Source organism: Ranitomeya variabilis, chromosome 2 (assembly GCF_051348905.1).
Source record: "Ranitomeya variabilis isolate aRanVar5 chromosome 2, aRanVar5.hap1, whole genome shotgun sequence".
NCBI lineage: Eukaryota > Metazoa > Chordata > Amphibia > Anura > Dendrobatidae > Ranitomeya > Ranitomeya variabilis.
Window position 1 is genome coordinate 1,076,949,300 of NC_135233.1, and position 15,743 is coordinate 1,076,965,042.

A 15,743-nucleotide genomic window follows, 5' to 3' on the forward strand; every position below is an offset into this window, starting at 1 on the left:
TCTGGCAGAAGACATTGAAAGTTCTCCTTGTAATGTGTGTCTAGAAGTGTCACCTCCTCCCTGTCCTCAGGCCATCCCAGCTGAACAGACAGTATGACAGCTGTGTTTGTAGTACAGTCTATAGCGCATGAAAGTAGCTCCTTTTCATCCTCCTCCTCATTGACTACCAATCCACGTTAAGAAGACATGAGGCTGGGCTGAGTGTAATCCTCCTGTATGGTTCCTTGCTCCATGTCCTCGTGCTCTGCCTGCAATGCATCCACTTTAATTGTGAGCAGAGAGGTTTTCAGAATGCTGAGAAGCGAGATGGTGATGCTATTTATGGCGTCATCGCTAGTGTTGAGCATTCCGATACTGCAAGTATCGGGTATCGGCCGATACTTGCTGTATCGGAATTTCCGATACCGAGATCCGATACTTTTGTGGTATCGGGTATCGGGTATCGCAACAACATTAATGTAATAATGTGTAAAAAAGAGAATTAAAATAAAAAATATCGCTATACTCACCTGTCCGACGCAGCCGGGACCTCAGCGAGGGAACCGGCAGCGTTGTTTGTTTAAATTTCGCGCTTTTACTTGGTTACGTGAAGTCCCGGCTTGTGATTGGTCAGGGCGGCCATGTTGCCGGGACGCGGACCAATCACAGCAAGCCGTGACGAAATTACGTCACGGCTTGCTGTGATTGGTCCGCGTCCCGGCAACATGGCCGCCATTAACCAATCACAAGCCGTGACGTCACGGGAGGCTGGACATGCGCGTATTTTGAAAAGCGCGCGTGTCCAGCCTCCAGTGACGTCCCGGCAACATGGCCGCCATTAACCAATCACAAGCCGGGACGTCACGGGAGGCTGGACATGCGCGTATTTTGAAAAGCGCGCGTGTCCAGCCTCCAGTGACGTCCCGGCAACATGGCCACCATTAACCAATCACAAGCCGTGACGTCACGGGAGGCTGGACATGCGCGTATTTTGAAAAGCGCGCGTGTCCAGCCTCCAGTGACGTCCCGGCAACATGGCCGCCATTAACCAATCACAAGCCGGGACGTCACGGGAGGCTGGACATGCGCGTATTTTGAAAAGTGCGCGTGTCCAGCCTCCAGTGACGTCCCGGCAACATGGCCGCCATTAACCAATCACAAGCCGGGACGTCACGGGAGGCTGGACATGCGCGTATTTTGAAAAGTGCGCGTGTCCAGCCTCCAGTGACGTCCCGGCAACATGGCCGCCATTAACCAATCACAAGCCGGGACGTCACGGGAGGCTGGACATGCGCGTATTTTGAAAAGCGCGCGTGTCCAGCCTCCAGTGACGTCCCGGCAACATGGCCGCCATTAACCAATCACAAGCCGGGACGTCACGGGAGGCTGGACATGCGCGTATTTTGAAAAGTGCGCGTGTCCAGCCTCCCGTGACGTCACGGCTTGTGATTGGTTAATGGCGGCCATGTTGCCGGGACGCGGACCAATCACAGCAAGCCGTGACGTAATTTCGTCACGGCTTGCTGTGATTGGTCCGCGTCCCGGCAACATGGCGCCGTGACCAATCATAAGCCGGGACGTCACTGGAGGCTGGACACGCGCGCTTTTCAAAATACGCGCATGTCCAGCCTCCCGTGACGTCACGGCTTGTGATTGGTTAATGGCGGCCATGTTGCCGGGACGCGGACCAATCACAGCAAGCCGTGACGTAATTTCGTCACGGCTTGCTGTGATTGGTCCGCGTCCCGGCAACATGGCCGCCCTGACCAATCACAAGCCGGGACCTCACGTAACCAAGTAAAAGCGCGAATTTTAAACAAACAACGCTGCCGGTTCCCTCGCTGAGGTCCCGGCTGCGTCGGACAGGTGAGTATAGCAATATTTTTTATTTTAATTCTTTCTTTTACACATTAATATGGTTCCCAGGGCCTGAATGAGAGTTTCCTCTCCTTCAGACCCTGGGAACCATCAGGAATACCGTCCGATACCTGAGTCCCATTGACTTGTATTGGTATCGGGTATCGGTATCGGATTGGATCCGATACTTTGCCGGTATCAGCCGATACTTTCCGATACCGATACTTTCAAGTATCGGACGGTATCGCTCAACACTAGTCATCGCCACTCACCATCTTGGTGCAGTCCTCAAAGTTTTGGAGGATGGTACATATGTCTGACATTGATATCCACTCCTGAGGTCTTATGTGTGGAGTCTGAACTGAATGTCGATGGCCTTGTTGATTTTGGTAGTCAACAACTGCCCTCTTCTGCTCACAAATCCTTTCCAACATATGCAGCATAGAGTTCCAGTTCGTCGGGACATCACACACCAGCCAGTGAGCTGGAAGCTGCAAATGCTGCTGAAGCACAGCAAGGGTGACTGAATCTGTAGCTGACTTTCTAAAATGGGGAGACAGACGGGGTACTTTCACTAGCAGATCCGGCAGCTCCAGGTAGCTTTTCAGAAAACGTTGAACCACGAGCTTAAGCACATGGGCCAAGCAAGGTACATGGGTGAGCTCACTTTGCCTCAGAGCTGCCACCAGGTTACGGCCATGGTCACACATGACCATGCCTGGCTGTAGGATCAGGGGTGTCATCCAAATATCTGACTGCTCTTTCAGTGCTGTTCACAACTCATCTGCATTGTACAGTTTGGTACCTATCCAGAGAAGCTTAATAATAATAATAATAATTTTATTTATATAGCGCCAACATATTCCGCAGCGCTTTACAACTTATAGAGGGGACTTATACAGACAACAGACATTACAGCATAACAGAAATCACAGTTCAAAACAGATACCAGGAGGAATGAGGGCCCTGCTGCTCGCAAGCTTACAATCTATGAGGAAAAGGGGAGACACAAGAGGTGGATGGTAACAATTGCTTTAGTTATTTGGACCAGCCATAGCTTCAGCACAGCCTGTTGCTGCTTGGCTGCGGCAGTGCTGCAGTGCTTCAAGCTTCTGACTGATGTGATGATTTCAGAGATGGAGGATGAAGAGGAGGAGCTGCAGGAGCTGAAGACTGTGGGGGCAACCCTGATTGACATAGGGCCAGCAATCCTCGGCATGGGGAGGATGTGTTCCATCCCAAGGTCCGACTGGGTCCCGGCTTCCACTATGTTAACCCAGTCTGCCTTCACTGAGATGTACCATCCCTGCCCACAAGCACTTGTCCATGTGTCCGTGGTTAGGTGGACTTTGCCTATAACAGCATTGTTGAGGGCACTGGTAATGTTGTGGGACACATGCTAGTGTAATGCCGGTATGGAACACTGGAAAAAATAGTGGTGACTGGGGACCGAGTACCTTGGGACGGCCGCCGCCATCAGTTTGCAGAAAGCTTCCATTTCAACGAGCCTTAAATGCAAAATTTCTAGCACAAGCAGAAGAGAAATATTAGAATTTAGGATTGTGGCCTTTTGGGTGTTGGCTAGGCTTTTCCGCTTGCGTTCCAAAGACTGTGGTATAGACAACTGAAGGTTGTGCTGAGACAAGGATGTGGACAAGCTTGATGATGGTGATGCTTGACTGTGGGCAACAACAGGTGCAGGGCTACAGGCATCTTCACATGCACGATATACTGAGGATTGACTTCTACGTAAAACAGTGGATGAAGCAGTGGCATCACCTGTAGACAGTGGTCCTGGAGTCTGGGATTCGGCCCACAAAGTCAGGTGCATTTCTGCAATGTGCCTGATCATGCTGGTGGTGGTCAGTCTGGTTGTTTGACCTGTTTGGGGTTATCGGCAGTCTTTAAAAAATAACCAGACTGGGGAAGATCTAACAGTTAGAATGGCAACTTCACTCATGCTGGTGTTACGGGGAACAGATGCACACCTTCTGTATGTGGCCACCACACTGCTTCTTCCTGCCAGTTGGGGTGATATGCCTTCTTCCCCATGTGTGCTGCTGCCCTCGCTCTGCATGTCCTACTGCCATTTTGAGTCAGTCACATAGTCATCTACCATCTCGTCTTCCACATCCGCACCCTGCTTCTTCTTCTGTCTTTCTGGCAATTGTGTCTCATCATCGTCCACCTCTTCTGACACTTTCCCACCATCGCCTTCGTGTGATCAGGGCTGGTCAAAGCATTGGGCATCTCTACATGCGATCTCATCTGTCCCCACTTCAAGTTGACTGGCAGAGATTTCTGAATCTTGAAATGGAAAACTAAACAGCTCTTCAGAGTGTCCAAGTGTGGGATCAGTTGTCTCAGGGCACTCAGCATGGTGGGAGGATGGAGGATTAGGGTGAGGAATATCCGGGACCACTCACGGCTACTCAGACTTGACTGTGTAGAAGACATGGTGGTGGTCGCTAAGTGACTTGAAGCATTATCCGCTATCCAATCAACAACCGTTTCACACTGCTCTGGCTTCAATAGTGGTGTGCTGCGGTCCTCTTGAAACTGGGACAGGAAGGTTGAGCGAGAAGATGTGATTATTTGTTCTGGCCCACTTTCACCTTGACCACGGCCTCATTCTCTGCATGCACCATCAGCATCACGTCCACTTCCCTGTCCCTTACTCCTTGCCTTGATCATTTTAAATCGACTACTGCACTGTTTCTAAAGCTCAACACAAATGTATTTATTTGCAGCTAAATTATATCTGATCAGTACGCCTGCAAACACAAACACCAGGCCTCAGCCTGACATAAACTGTATTCAACTTTGGGGGCTTTTTTGCGAATTTAATTTATGCAAAACAGTGCTGTATATAAGTAGAGTAACAGACAGTAAAAACAGTGCCAAAACGGCCTAAAATGCCCGAACTTGGAGCACGCACATATATGAGGCCTGTCACGGAATATCACACTGCCAAATATGTGGCCTGTATTTTCCTAATGCAAAATAGAGCTGTAAATCAGTAGAGTAACAGAAAGCAAAAACAGTGGCAAAACGGCCTAAAATGCCCAAACTTGGAGCAGATATATGAGGCCTGTCATGGAAATACCACACTGCCAATTGTGTGGCCTGTTTTTTTTCAATGCAAAATAGTGCTGTATATAATTTAAGCAACAGACAGCAAAAACAGAGGAAAAATGGCCTAAAATGCCCAAACTTGGAGCACGCAGATATATGAGGCCTGTCACGGAAATATCACACTGCCAAACATGTGGCCTGTATTTTCCTAATGCAAAATAGTGCTGTATATCAATAGAGTAACAGACAGCAAAAACAGTGGCAAAGCAGCCTAAAATGCCCAAACTTGGAGCACACAGATATGTGAGGCCTGTCACGGAAATACCACACTGCCAAATATGTGGCCTGTTTTTTTTTTATATACTAAATAGTGCTGTATATAATTAGAGCAACAGACAGCACAAACAGTGGCAAAACGGCCTAAAATGCCCAAACTTGGAGCACGCATATATATGAGGCCTGTCATGGAAATACCACACTGACAAATATGTGGCTTTTTTATGCAAAATAGTGCTGTATATAAGTAGAGTAACAGACAGCACAAACAGTGTCAAAACAGTGAGAACGCAGATATATGAGGCCTTTCTTGGTAAATTTAACCCCCCCCAAAAAAAAACAGTGGCACAAGGCTAGCACACACAACTATGCTACGTATGCGTGACAAACTATGATTTTTAAACAGGCCTCTGTCTGACAGAACAGACTGCATATTTTTTTGGGGGGAATGAATTTTTGGGGAAAAAATGCAACTAGGTACAGTATATATCAAAGAAGCTTCAGCAGCAGGCAATTATGGAGCTTTGGGAGGAATGCAGTGGGAGCAATGGACGCACATACAGTGCCTGCAGGCCTTGCATTGATGTGGATATGCTGTGCCCTGCCTACCTAGCACTGCAATATCGGGACCCACGAATTAGCACTAAAAAGGACTGTTGGTTTCTCAGGAGTTGTGGATTGATCAGTTGCAGACCTACTCTAACCCTAAAACCCAAGATTCTGACCCTATCTCGGCAGCAGCTCTCCCTACTCTTGCTGAATCGGAGCTGAAGCAGGGCGATGACAGGTCTCTTATACTCGGGATGATGCTGTGCGGCCAAGCCAATCACTGCTTGACCACAGCAATGATGGCTGCAGCGTTTCATGGCCTGGCAGACAATCCCTGCAGTGTGATTGGGTCTCTAAAGTCTGCCAAAAATGCTGGGTGGAGACCTCACTTCCCGCCAAATAATCCCAGAAATGCTCGATGCTTGCCGAGTAGACGGAGCATAGTGATACTCGGGTGAGTAACCAGCAGTGGCGAGCAAGTTCTCTCATCGCTAATAATCACCAATAAGGCAGGCATCTGGCCGTCAAAAAAGGACAATTTTTGGACTGTTTTTACAATTGAAGTCACCCAAAATAATGATAGTTTCCAGTAAGCTAGCTGTGTGAGGGTTTCCTTTTTAACAAGAAATTTGTATTTTTAAATGGAACAATTTTGGTATACTTATAGGGTCTGATTGATTATTAAAATGTGCACTTTTTTTAAGTACCATATTTTTCAGACAATAAGACGCACTTTTTCCTCCAAAAATCTGGAAGTAAATGGGGGTGCGTCTTATAGTCCAGATGTAAAGGCTCTAGCTGTGGTGAGGAGGTGGGGGAGTGGTATTGGTCGAGCAGCGAGTCACAGAGGCAGTAACCAGATGCTGCGGCTAATCCCTATGCCTGCTGCTAAGGAGAAATTAATATTCACAGCATTCCACGCCCATTGGCCTGGAGGGCAGTGAATACTAATTTCTCTTTTGCATCCTGGTATGATTGGCCTCCATCCCCGTACTGGGAGGATTGGCCCCCATTCTGGCAGGCATGGCCCCCACCCACATACTGGTATGCATATCCCCATTAGGAAACATTAAAAAAGCAAACCATTACACTTACCTTTCTGGCGCTCCCTCGCAGTGTCCTGCTCCATTGCTAGCAGCTGCTTTATGCTTGTATGAAGCGCATGGCAGGGATGTCATGCACTGCTTGCAAGGTGAAGGGCAGCTGCCGGAATACTCACTGCTCTGCAAGCTGGGACTGTGTATGCAGAGAGCAGTGAGTATTAATTGGTCTTCAGTAGCACGTATAGTGTCAGCCGGAGCACTCCTGCAACTGCTGGTGGGCAGTCACATGTTCCACTACTTAAGTGAAATGAATATTCACCACTTTCCACTCCCATGCACTGCTTGCAAGCATAAAGCAGCTGCTGACAATAGAGAAGGACACTGCGAGGGAGTATCGGGACGGTAAGTCTAATGGCTTGTTTTTTTAATGTTTTCTGATGTGGCCATATATACCAGGATGAGGGTGTGGCCAATTATACCAGGACAGGGATGGAGGCAAATTATATCAGGTTAATGATGGGGCCCTGCATACAATGATAGGGATGAGAAGGCATGCATACCAGGATGGGGATAAGGGGGACCATGCATACCAGGATGGGGATGAGGGCCATGCATACTGGATAGATATAATGGGGCCATGCACACCAGTATAGGGATAACGAGCTATGCATTGACTAATGAGGGAAGAAGGGTGAAACAGTAATAATATTCCATCCCCTTACACTATCGATCAAGCTGTATGAGGGTTTGTTATGGGATGAGTTGACATTTTCATTTGCACCATTTTGAAGTTCATGTGATTTTTGTTAACTTTTTGTATCATTTTTGGTAATAAAGAAAAATTAAAAAAATATTTTTTTTCAGTATTCACCATCTGAGAGTCAACAGTTTTACAGTTTGAATTGCTATATTTAGCGATACCAATGTGTGGGGTTTTTAATATTTTAGTTTTCTTAACCACTTCATAACATGGTGATTTTTTTTTTTTTTTTTTTTTCATTTTTGTTTTACTCCTCCATCTTCATCCAAGAGGCATAACTTTTTTATTTTTCCATTAATAAAGGTGCATAAGGAATTTTTTTTTTGCGAAACGAATTGTAGTTTTGAATGACACCATTCATTCTACCACATAATGTGCTGGAAATAAAAAAAATTTAAGCAGTGTGGAAATTGAAAAAAAATGCCATTCCACAAAGATTTTTTAACTTAATTTACCATGTTCACTATTTACTAAAATGGACCTGGAAACATGATTCTCTAGGTCAGTACGCATATACCAAATATGTATATTTTTTTATTATATTAACCCCTTCACCCCCAAGGGTGGTTTGCACGTTAATGACCAGGCCAATTTTTACAATTCTGACCACTGTCCCTTTATGAGGTTATAACTCTGGAACGCTTCAACAGATCTTGGCGATTCTGACACAGTTTTCTCGTGACATATTATACTTCATGTTAGGCCGGAGACACACTGGTGCGAGAGACGGCCGAGTCTCGCTGGTTAAAAGCAAGCTGTGGCACCTGCATTCCGGAGCTGAGCGTGCAGCTCCATGTATTGCTATGGAGCCGCACGCTCCGCTCCGGAGTGCAGGTGCCACAGCTTGCTTTTAACCAGCGAGACTCGGCCGTCTCTCGCACCAGTGTGTCTCCGGCCTTAGTGGTAAAATTTCTTCAATATATCTTGCGTTTATTTGTGAAAAAAACAAATATTTGGTGAAAATTTAGAAAATGTCGCAATTTTCCAACTTTGAATTTTTATGCCCTTAAATCACAGACATATGTCATGGAAAATACTTAATAAGGAACATTTCCCACATGTCTACTTTACATCAGCACAATTTTGGAACCAAAATTTTTTTTTGTTAGGGAGTTATAAGGGTTAAAAGTTGACCAGAAATTTCTAATTTTTACAACACCATTTTTTTTTAGGGACCACATCTCATTTGAAGTCCTTTTGAGGGGTCTATATGATACAAAATACCCAAGTGTGACACCATTCTAAAAACTGAACCCCTCAAGGTACTCAAAAACACTTTCAAGAAGTTTATTAACCCTTCAGGTGTTTCACAGGAATTTTTAGAATGTTTAAATAAAAATGAACATTTAACTTTTTTTCACACAAAATTTATTTCAGCTCCAATTTGTTTTATTTTACCAAGGGTAACAGGAGAAAATGGACCCCAAAAGTTGCTGTACAAATTGTCCTGAGTACGATGATACCTGATATGTGGGGGTAAACCACTGTTTGGACGCATGGCAGAGCTCGGAAGGAAAGGAGCGCCATTTGACTTTTCAATGCAAAATTGACTGGAATTGAGATGGGACGCCATGTTGCATTTGGAGAGCCCCTGATGTGCCTAAACATTGAAATCCCCCACAAGTGACACCATTTTGGAAAGTAGACCCCCTAAGGAACTTATCTAGATGTGTGGTGAGCACTTTGATCCAACAAGTGCTTCACAGAAGTTTATAATGCAGAGCCGTAAAAATAAAAAATCATATTTTTTCACAAAAATGATATTTTCACCCCCAATTTTTTATTTTCCCAAGGGTAAGAGAAGAAATTGGACCCTAAAAATTGTTGTGCAATTTGTCCTGAGTACGATGATATGCCATATGTGGGTGTAAACCATTGTTTGGGCGCAGGGCAGAGCTCGGAAGGGAAGGAGCGCCATTTGACTTTTCAATGCAAAATTGACTGGAATTGAGATGGGACGACATGTTGCGTTTGGAGAGCCACTAATGTGCCTAAACATTGAAACCCCCCACAAGTGACACCATTTTGGAAAGTATACCCCTTAAGGAACTTATCTAGATGTGTGTTGAGCACTTTGACCCAACAAGTGCTTCACAGAAGTTTATAATGCAGAGCCGTAAAAATAAAAAATCATATTTTTTCACAAAAATGATTTTACGCCCCCATTTTTATATTTCCCCAAGGGTAAGAGAAGAAATTAGACCACAAAAGTTGTTGTGCAATTTGTCCTGAGTACGACGATACCCCATATGTGGGCGTAAACCACTGTTTGGGCGCATGGCTGAGCTCGGAAGGGAAGGAGCGCTATTTGGAATGCAGACTTAAATGGATTGGTCTGCAGGCGTCACGTTGCATTTGCGGAGCCCCTGATGTACCCAAACAGTACAAACCCCCAACAAGTGACCCCATATTGGAAACTAGACCTCCCAAGGAACTTATCTAGATGTGTTGTGAGAACTTTGAACCCCCAAGTGTTTCACTACAGTTTACAACGCAGATCCGTGAAGATAAAAAATCTTTTTTCCCACAAAACTTATTTTTTAGCCCCCAGTTTTGTATTTTCCCAAGGGTAAAAGGAGAAATTAGACCCCAAGAGTTGTTGTACAATTTGTCCTGAGTACGCTGATACCCCATATGTTGGGGTAAACCCCTGTTTGGGCACACGGGAGAGCTCTGAAGGGAAGGAGCACTGTTTTACTTTTTCAACGCAGAATTGGCTGGAATTGAGATCGGATGCCATGTCCCGTTTGGAGAGCCCCTGATGTGCCTAAACAGTGGAAACCCCCCAATTATAACTGATACCCTAATCCAAACACACCCCTTACCCTAATCCCAACAGTAACCCTAACCACACCCCTAACCCTGACACACCCCTAATTCTAATCCCAACCCTAATCCCAACCGTAAATGTAATCCAAACCCTAACCCTAACTTTAGCCCCAACCCTAACTGTAGCCTTAACCCTAACCCCAAACCTAGCCCTAACCCTAACGCTAGCAATAACCCTAGCCCTAATCCTAGCCCTAACCCTAGCCCTAACCCTAACCCTAGCCCCAACCATAGCCCTAACCCTAGCCCTAACCCTAGCAATAACCCTAGACCTAACCCTAGCCCTAACCCTAGCCCTAGCCCTGACCCTAGCCCTAACCTTAGCCCTAACCCTAACCCTAACCCTAGCCCTAACCCTAACCCTAGCCCTCACCCTAATGGGAAAATGGAAATAAATACATTTTTTTTATTTTTTTATTTTTCCCTAACTAAGGGGGTGATGAAAAGGGGTTTGATTTACTTTCATAGTGGGTTATTTGGCGGATTTTTATGATTGGCAGCCGTCACACACTGAAAGACGCTTTTAATTGCAAAAAATATATTTTGCATTACCACATTTTGAGAGCTATAATTTTTCCATATTTGAGTCCACAGAGTTATATGAGGTCTTGTTTTTTGCAGGACGAGTTGACGTTTTTATTGGTAACATTTTTGGGCATGTGACATTTTTTGATCGCATTTTATTCTGATTTTTGTGAGGCAGAATGATCAAAAACCAGCTATTCATGAATTTCTTTTGGGGGAGGCGTTTATACCGTTCTGCGTTTGGTAAAATTGATAAAGCAATTTTATTCGTCAGGTCAGTACGATTACAGCGATATCTCATTTATATCATTTTTTAATGTTTGGGCGCTTTTATACGATAAAAACTATTTTATAGAAAAAATAATTATTTTGGTATCGCTTTATTCTCAGGAGTATAACTTTTTAATTTCTTTGCTGATGATGCTATATGGCAGCTTTTTTTTTGCGGGACAAGATGATGTTTTCAGCGGTACCATGGTTATTTATATCTGTCTTTTTGATCGCGTGTTATTCCACTTTTTGTTCCGCGGTATGGTAATAAAGCGTTGTTTTTTGCCTCGTTTTTTTTTCTTATGGTGTTTACTGAAGGGGTTAACTAGTGGGACAGTTTTATAGGTCGGGTCGTTACGGACGCAGCGATACTAAACATGTGTACTTTTATTGTTTTTTTTTAAATTTAAAGAAATGTATTTATGGGAATAATATATATACTGTATATTTTTTTTTCTTTATTTAGGATTTTTTTTTTTTTTTTAACACAAGTGGAAATTTTTTTTTTACTTTTTTACTTTGTCCCAGGGGGGGGGGAACATCACAGATCGGTGATCTGACAGTGTGCACAGCACTCTGTCAGATCACCGATCTGACTTAGAGCACTGCAGGCTTACTAAGCGCCTGCTCTGAGCAGGCACTCGGTAAGCCACCTCCCTCCCTGCAGGACCCGGATGCCGCGGCCATCTTGGATCTGGGACCTGCAGTGAGGAAGGACGTAGGAGACCCTCGGAGCAACGTGATCACATCGCGTTGCTGCGGGGGTCTCAGGGAAGCCCGCAGGGAGCCCACTCCCTGCGCGATGCTTCCCTATACCGCTGGCACACCGCGATCATGTTTGATCGCGGTGTGCCGGGGGTTAATGTGCCGGGGGCGGTCCGTGACCGCTCCTGGCACATAGTGCCCGGATAGTCAGCTGACACCCGGCCGCGATCGGCCGCGCTCTTCCCGTGAGCGCGGCCGATCGGCTATGACGTACTATCCCGTCGAGGGTCAGATAGGCCCAGGTCACCTCGACGGGATAGTACGTCTAAGGTCACAGAGGGGTTAATGGATCTCAGTAATAGATTCAAAGCAAGAATATACAGTAATAGGTGCATAAAGGAAGGGTACTCCCAAGCAAAACAATGTACCCGTGACACATTACTGCATCCCCAAACAAAAAAGAAGAACAAGGATGATACAATTAGATTCATCTCTATTTACAATGCGGAAAGGGCCTCTTGAGGTCGTGTCTCGAGAAACATCGGGGTATCCTCAAAACTGATTCCACGCCCACAAAGCACCTAACTGACTACCCCCTCATGTCATCAAGGAGAAGTAAGAACCTAGGGGACATTTTGATGAATAGCTACTATGTCCTTGTCATCAAATAAAAACTTCTTTGAATCAAAGGGACCTAATCCTGGTTGTTTTCCATGTGGAACCTGCATTTTGGCCAAAAACATCAGCCGTAGTTCTTTCTTTGATTCAGCCGATGGAAAGAAGACTTTTTCCATCAGACAGCACATTATGTGTAAAACATAATATCTACCATGCTAAATGTAGTTGCCCCAAAATAAACATCGGCCTGACATCAACACATCTGGGAACTCGCACGCGAGAACATGTGCATGACATCATAGCTGCAGGACAGAGACAGACCACGCAATTAAAAACAATACCCCGTCATTTTAAATTTTTCCAAAAGTGTAATCCCAAGTTCCTCTTGGTTAGAGGCATTGAACATGTCCAATGTGGCTTCAGGGGAGGTGATAACAAATGCCTCCTTGCCCAGAAAGAATGTAGGTGGATCATCATTCTGAGCACAATGACAGCTAATGGCATCAACGAAGCCTTGGGCTTTTCCTCCTTCCTATAGAGTCCTCAATACAATAACAGGATTCTGTTTGTTATTATAATATTTTCTTTTCCTGTCCTACCCATCCCCTGTTTAGGTTAATTTAATTACATGTTTGTCCTTTAATTTGATTGTAATATTTTGTTTTGTTCAGCTGGAATTTTTCTGGCTGTATGTGGTTTTGGTATGTCCATGGGAGGAGGATGATCTGGTGGACATCTTGAGGCACTTGATGAGATTACTCGCAGGAAGTGTAGAGAGCGAAGATTGTATTAATTATTGAATATATATGAATTTACAAAAACTCTCCAATTTTTTTCGCTGAATGATATGAATGTATATATATATATATATATATATATATATATATATATATATACATTTTTTCCTTTCTTCAGCCTCTTGGTGTGCATGCACCGCGTCTCGGGTTCCCCTGCATTCTTCTCACTGCCTAGTCTGAGTCTACTTGATGCACAACCTGGCGCTGGCCACCTCTCGTGACTGTGATGAGAGTGGGGGAGGAAATTGCAGGAGATTGGAACCCAGGATGCAAACAAAACATTCTACTGGCCGCGGTCCGGTCATGTGACTGGAACGGCATGATATTTATATTGGCAGCTGCTCCACTGAGACCACGCCTCCTGAGAAAGTGACATTAACGCAAAATGGGTGTTGAGGTACGTGGCCGTAGTCTTTGCAAGATCCCTTACAAAATGTGTAATTAATCGTCTTACTGACTGCATTGTTCTATTGTATATGTATAGCGTGGACCGGAAACTTGCTTGATGCTTTGCAGCAAATTCCGCATCACAGTTTCTCTATTAGATTGCCCTCTTTCCACTACCTATATAGATTAATAATGGAAGAATTGAACGCTAATGCTGTTGTTTCTTGTGAAGTTTTTGGAAAAATTGATTGGCTGTCCGCATTTCCGTCACAATATTCTGACCAAGTCTCTGGCCTCTGTTATTCCTTTACCTACGGATCAAACCCATATTAATTTAATATTGTTCATGTATATTTGTTGTAATCTTTTTGTAAACATAAAATCCTCATAATTTTACATATTATGACTTATTAGCATGTTACAAAAGTCAATAACTAGATGGGTACATTGCTATCTTGAAACTGGTATTTTTTATGTGTCTTATTTTTTTAATTGTTTCCTTTTTAATGGGGCAAAAAGGGGGCGATTTTACATTTTGTTCATATTTTTTAAACTTTTTTCCTTACTTTTTAGTGTGTTAAATAGTCCCATTAGGAGACTTAAAGCTGGAATCATGCTGATATACTTCTAGCATTCACAGAAGGAACATATTAACAGGCACGGGGTAATCAGCAGAATCCCAGCTGTCATGACAACTAGTGTGAGCGATACCGTCCGATACTTGAAAGTATCGGTATCGGATAGTATCAACCGATACCCGAAAAGTATCGCATATCGCCGATACCGATACCCGATACCAATACAAGTCAATGGGACACCAATAGTGTTGAGCATTCCGATACCGCAAGTATCGGGTATCGGCCGATACTTGCGGTATTGGAATTCCGATACCGAGTTCCGATACTTTTGTGGTATCGGGAATCGGTATCAGATCCATATTAATGTGTAAAATAAAGAATTAAAATAAAAAATATTGATATACTCACCTCTCCGATGCAGCCTGGACCTTACCGATGTAACCGGCATCTTCCGTTCCTAAGAATGAGCGCTTGAAAGAAAGACCTTTAGATGACGTCGCGGCTTGTGATTGGTCGCTGAGCGGTCACGTGACCGATCAGCAACCAATCACAAGCCGCGACGTCATCTAAAGGTCTTTAAAGCGCTCATTCTTACGAACGGAAGATGCTGGTTACTACCAGGGCGCGTCAGAGGGTGAGTATATCAATATTTTTTATTTTAATTCTTTATTTTACACATTAATATGGATCCCAGGGCCTGAAGGGGAGTTTCCTCTCCTTCAGACCCTGGGAACCATCAGGATACCTTCCAATACTTGGTGTCCCATTGACTTGTATTGGTATCGGGTATCGGTATCAGCGATATCCGATACTTTTCGGGTATCGGCCGATACTATCCGATACCGATACTTTCAAGTATTGGACGGTATCGCTCAACACTAGACACCAAGTATCGGAAGGTATCCTGATGGTTCCCAGGGTCTGAAGGAGAGGAAACTCCCCTTCAGGCCCTGTTATCCATATTAATGTGTAAAATAAAGAATTAAAATAAAAAATATTGATATACTCACCCTCTGACGCGCCCTGGTAGCAACCGGCATCTTCCGTTCCTAAGAATGAGCGCTTGAAAGACCTTTAGATGACGTCGCGGCTTGTGATTGGTCGCTGAGCGGTCACGTGACCACCACGCGACCAATCACAAGCCGTGATGTCATCTAAGGTCTTTCAAGCGCTTGAAAGACGTTAAAATGACGTCGCAGCTTGTGATTGGTCGCGTGGCGGTCATGTGACCGCTCAGCAACCAATCACAAGCCGTGACGTCATCTAAGGTCTTTCAAGCGCTCATTCTTAGGAACGGAAGATGCCGGTTACATCTGTAAGGTCCAGGCTGCGTCAGAGAGGTGAGCATATCAATATTTTTTATTTTAATTCTTTATTTTACACATTAATATGGATCCGATACCGATTCCCGATACCACAAAAGTATCGGAACTCGGTATCGGAATTCCGATACCGCAAGTATCGGCCGATACCCGATACTTGCGGTATTGGAATG

General features: G+C 44.6%; 1 protein-coding gene across 1 annotated transcript in view; it reads right to left on the bottom strand.

Moving 5' to 3' along the window:
• Positions 1 to 15,743, bottom strand: part of LOC143808696 (cytochrome P450 2B11-like) — a 127,838-nt gene that overhangs the window by 92,498 nt on the left and 19,597 nt on the right. The window lies entirely within an intron of this gene.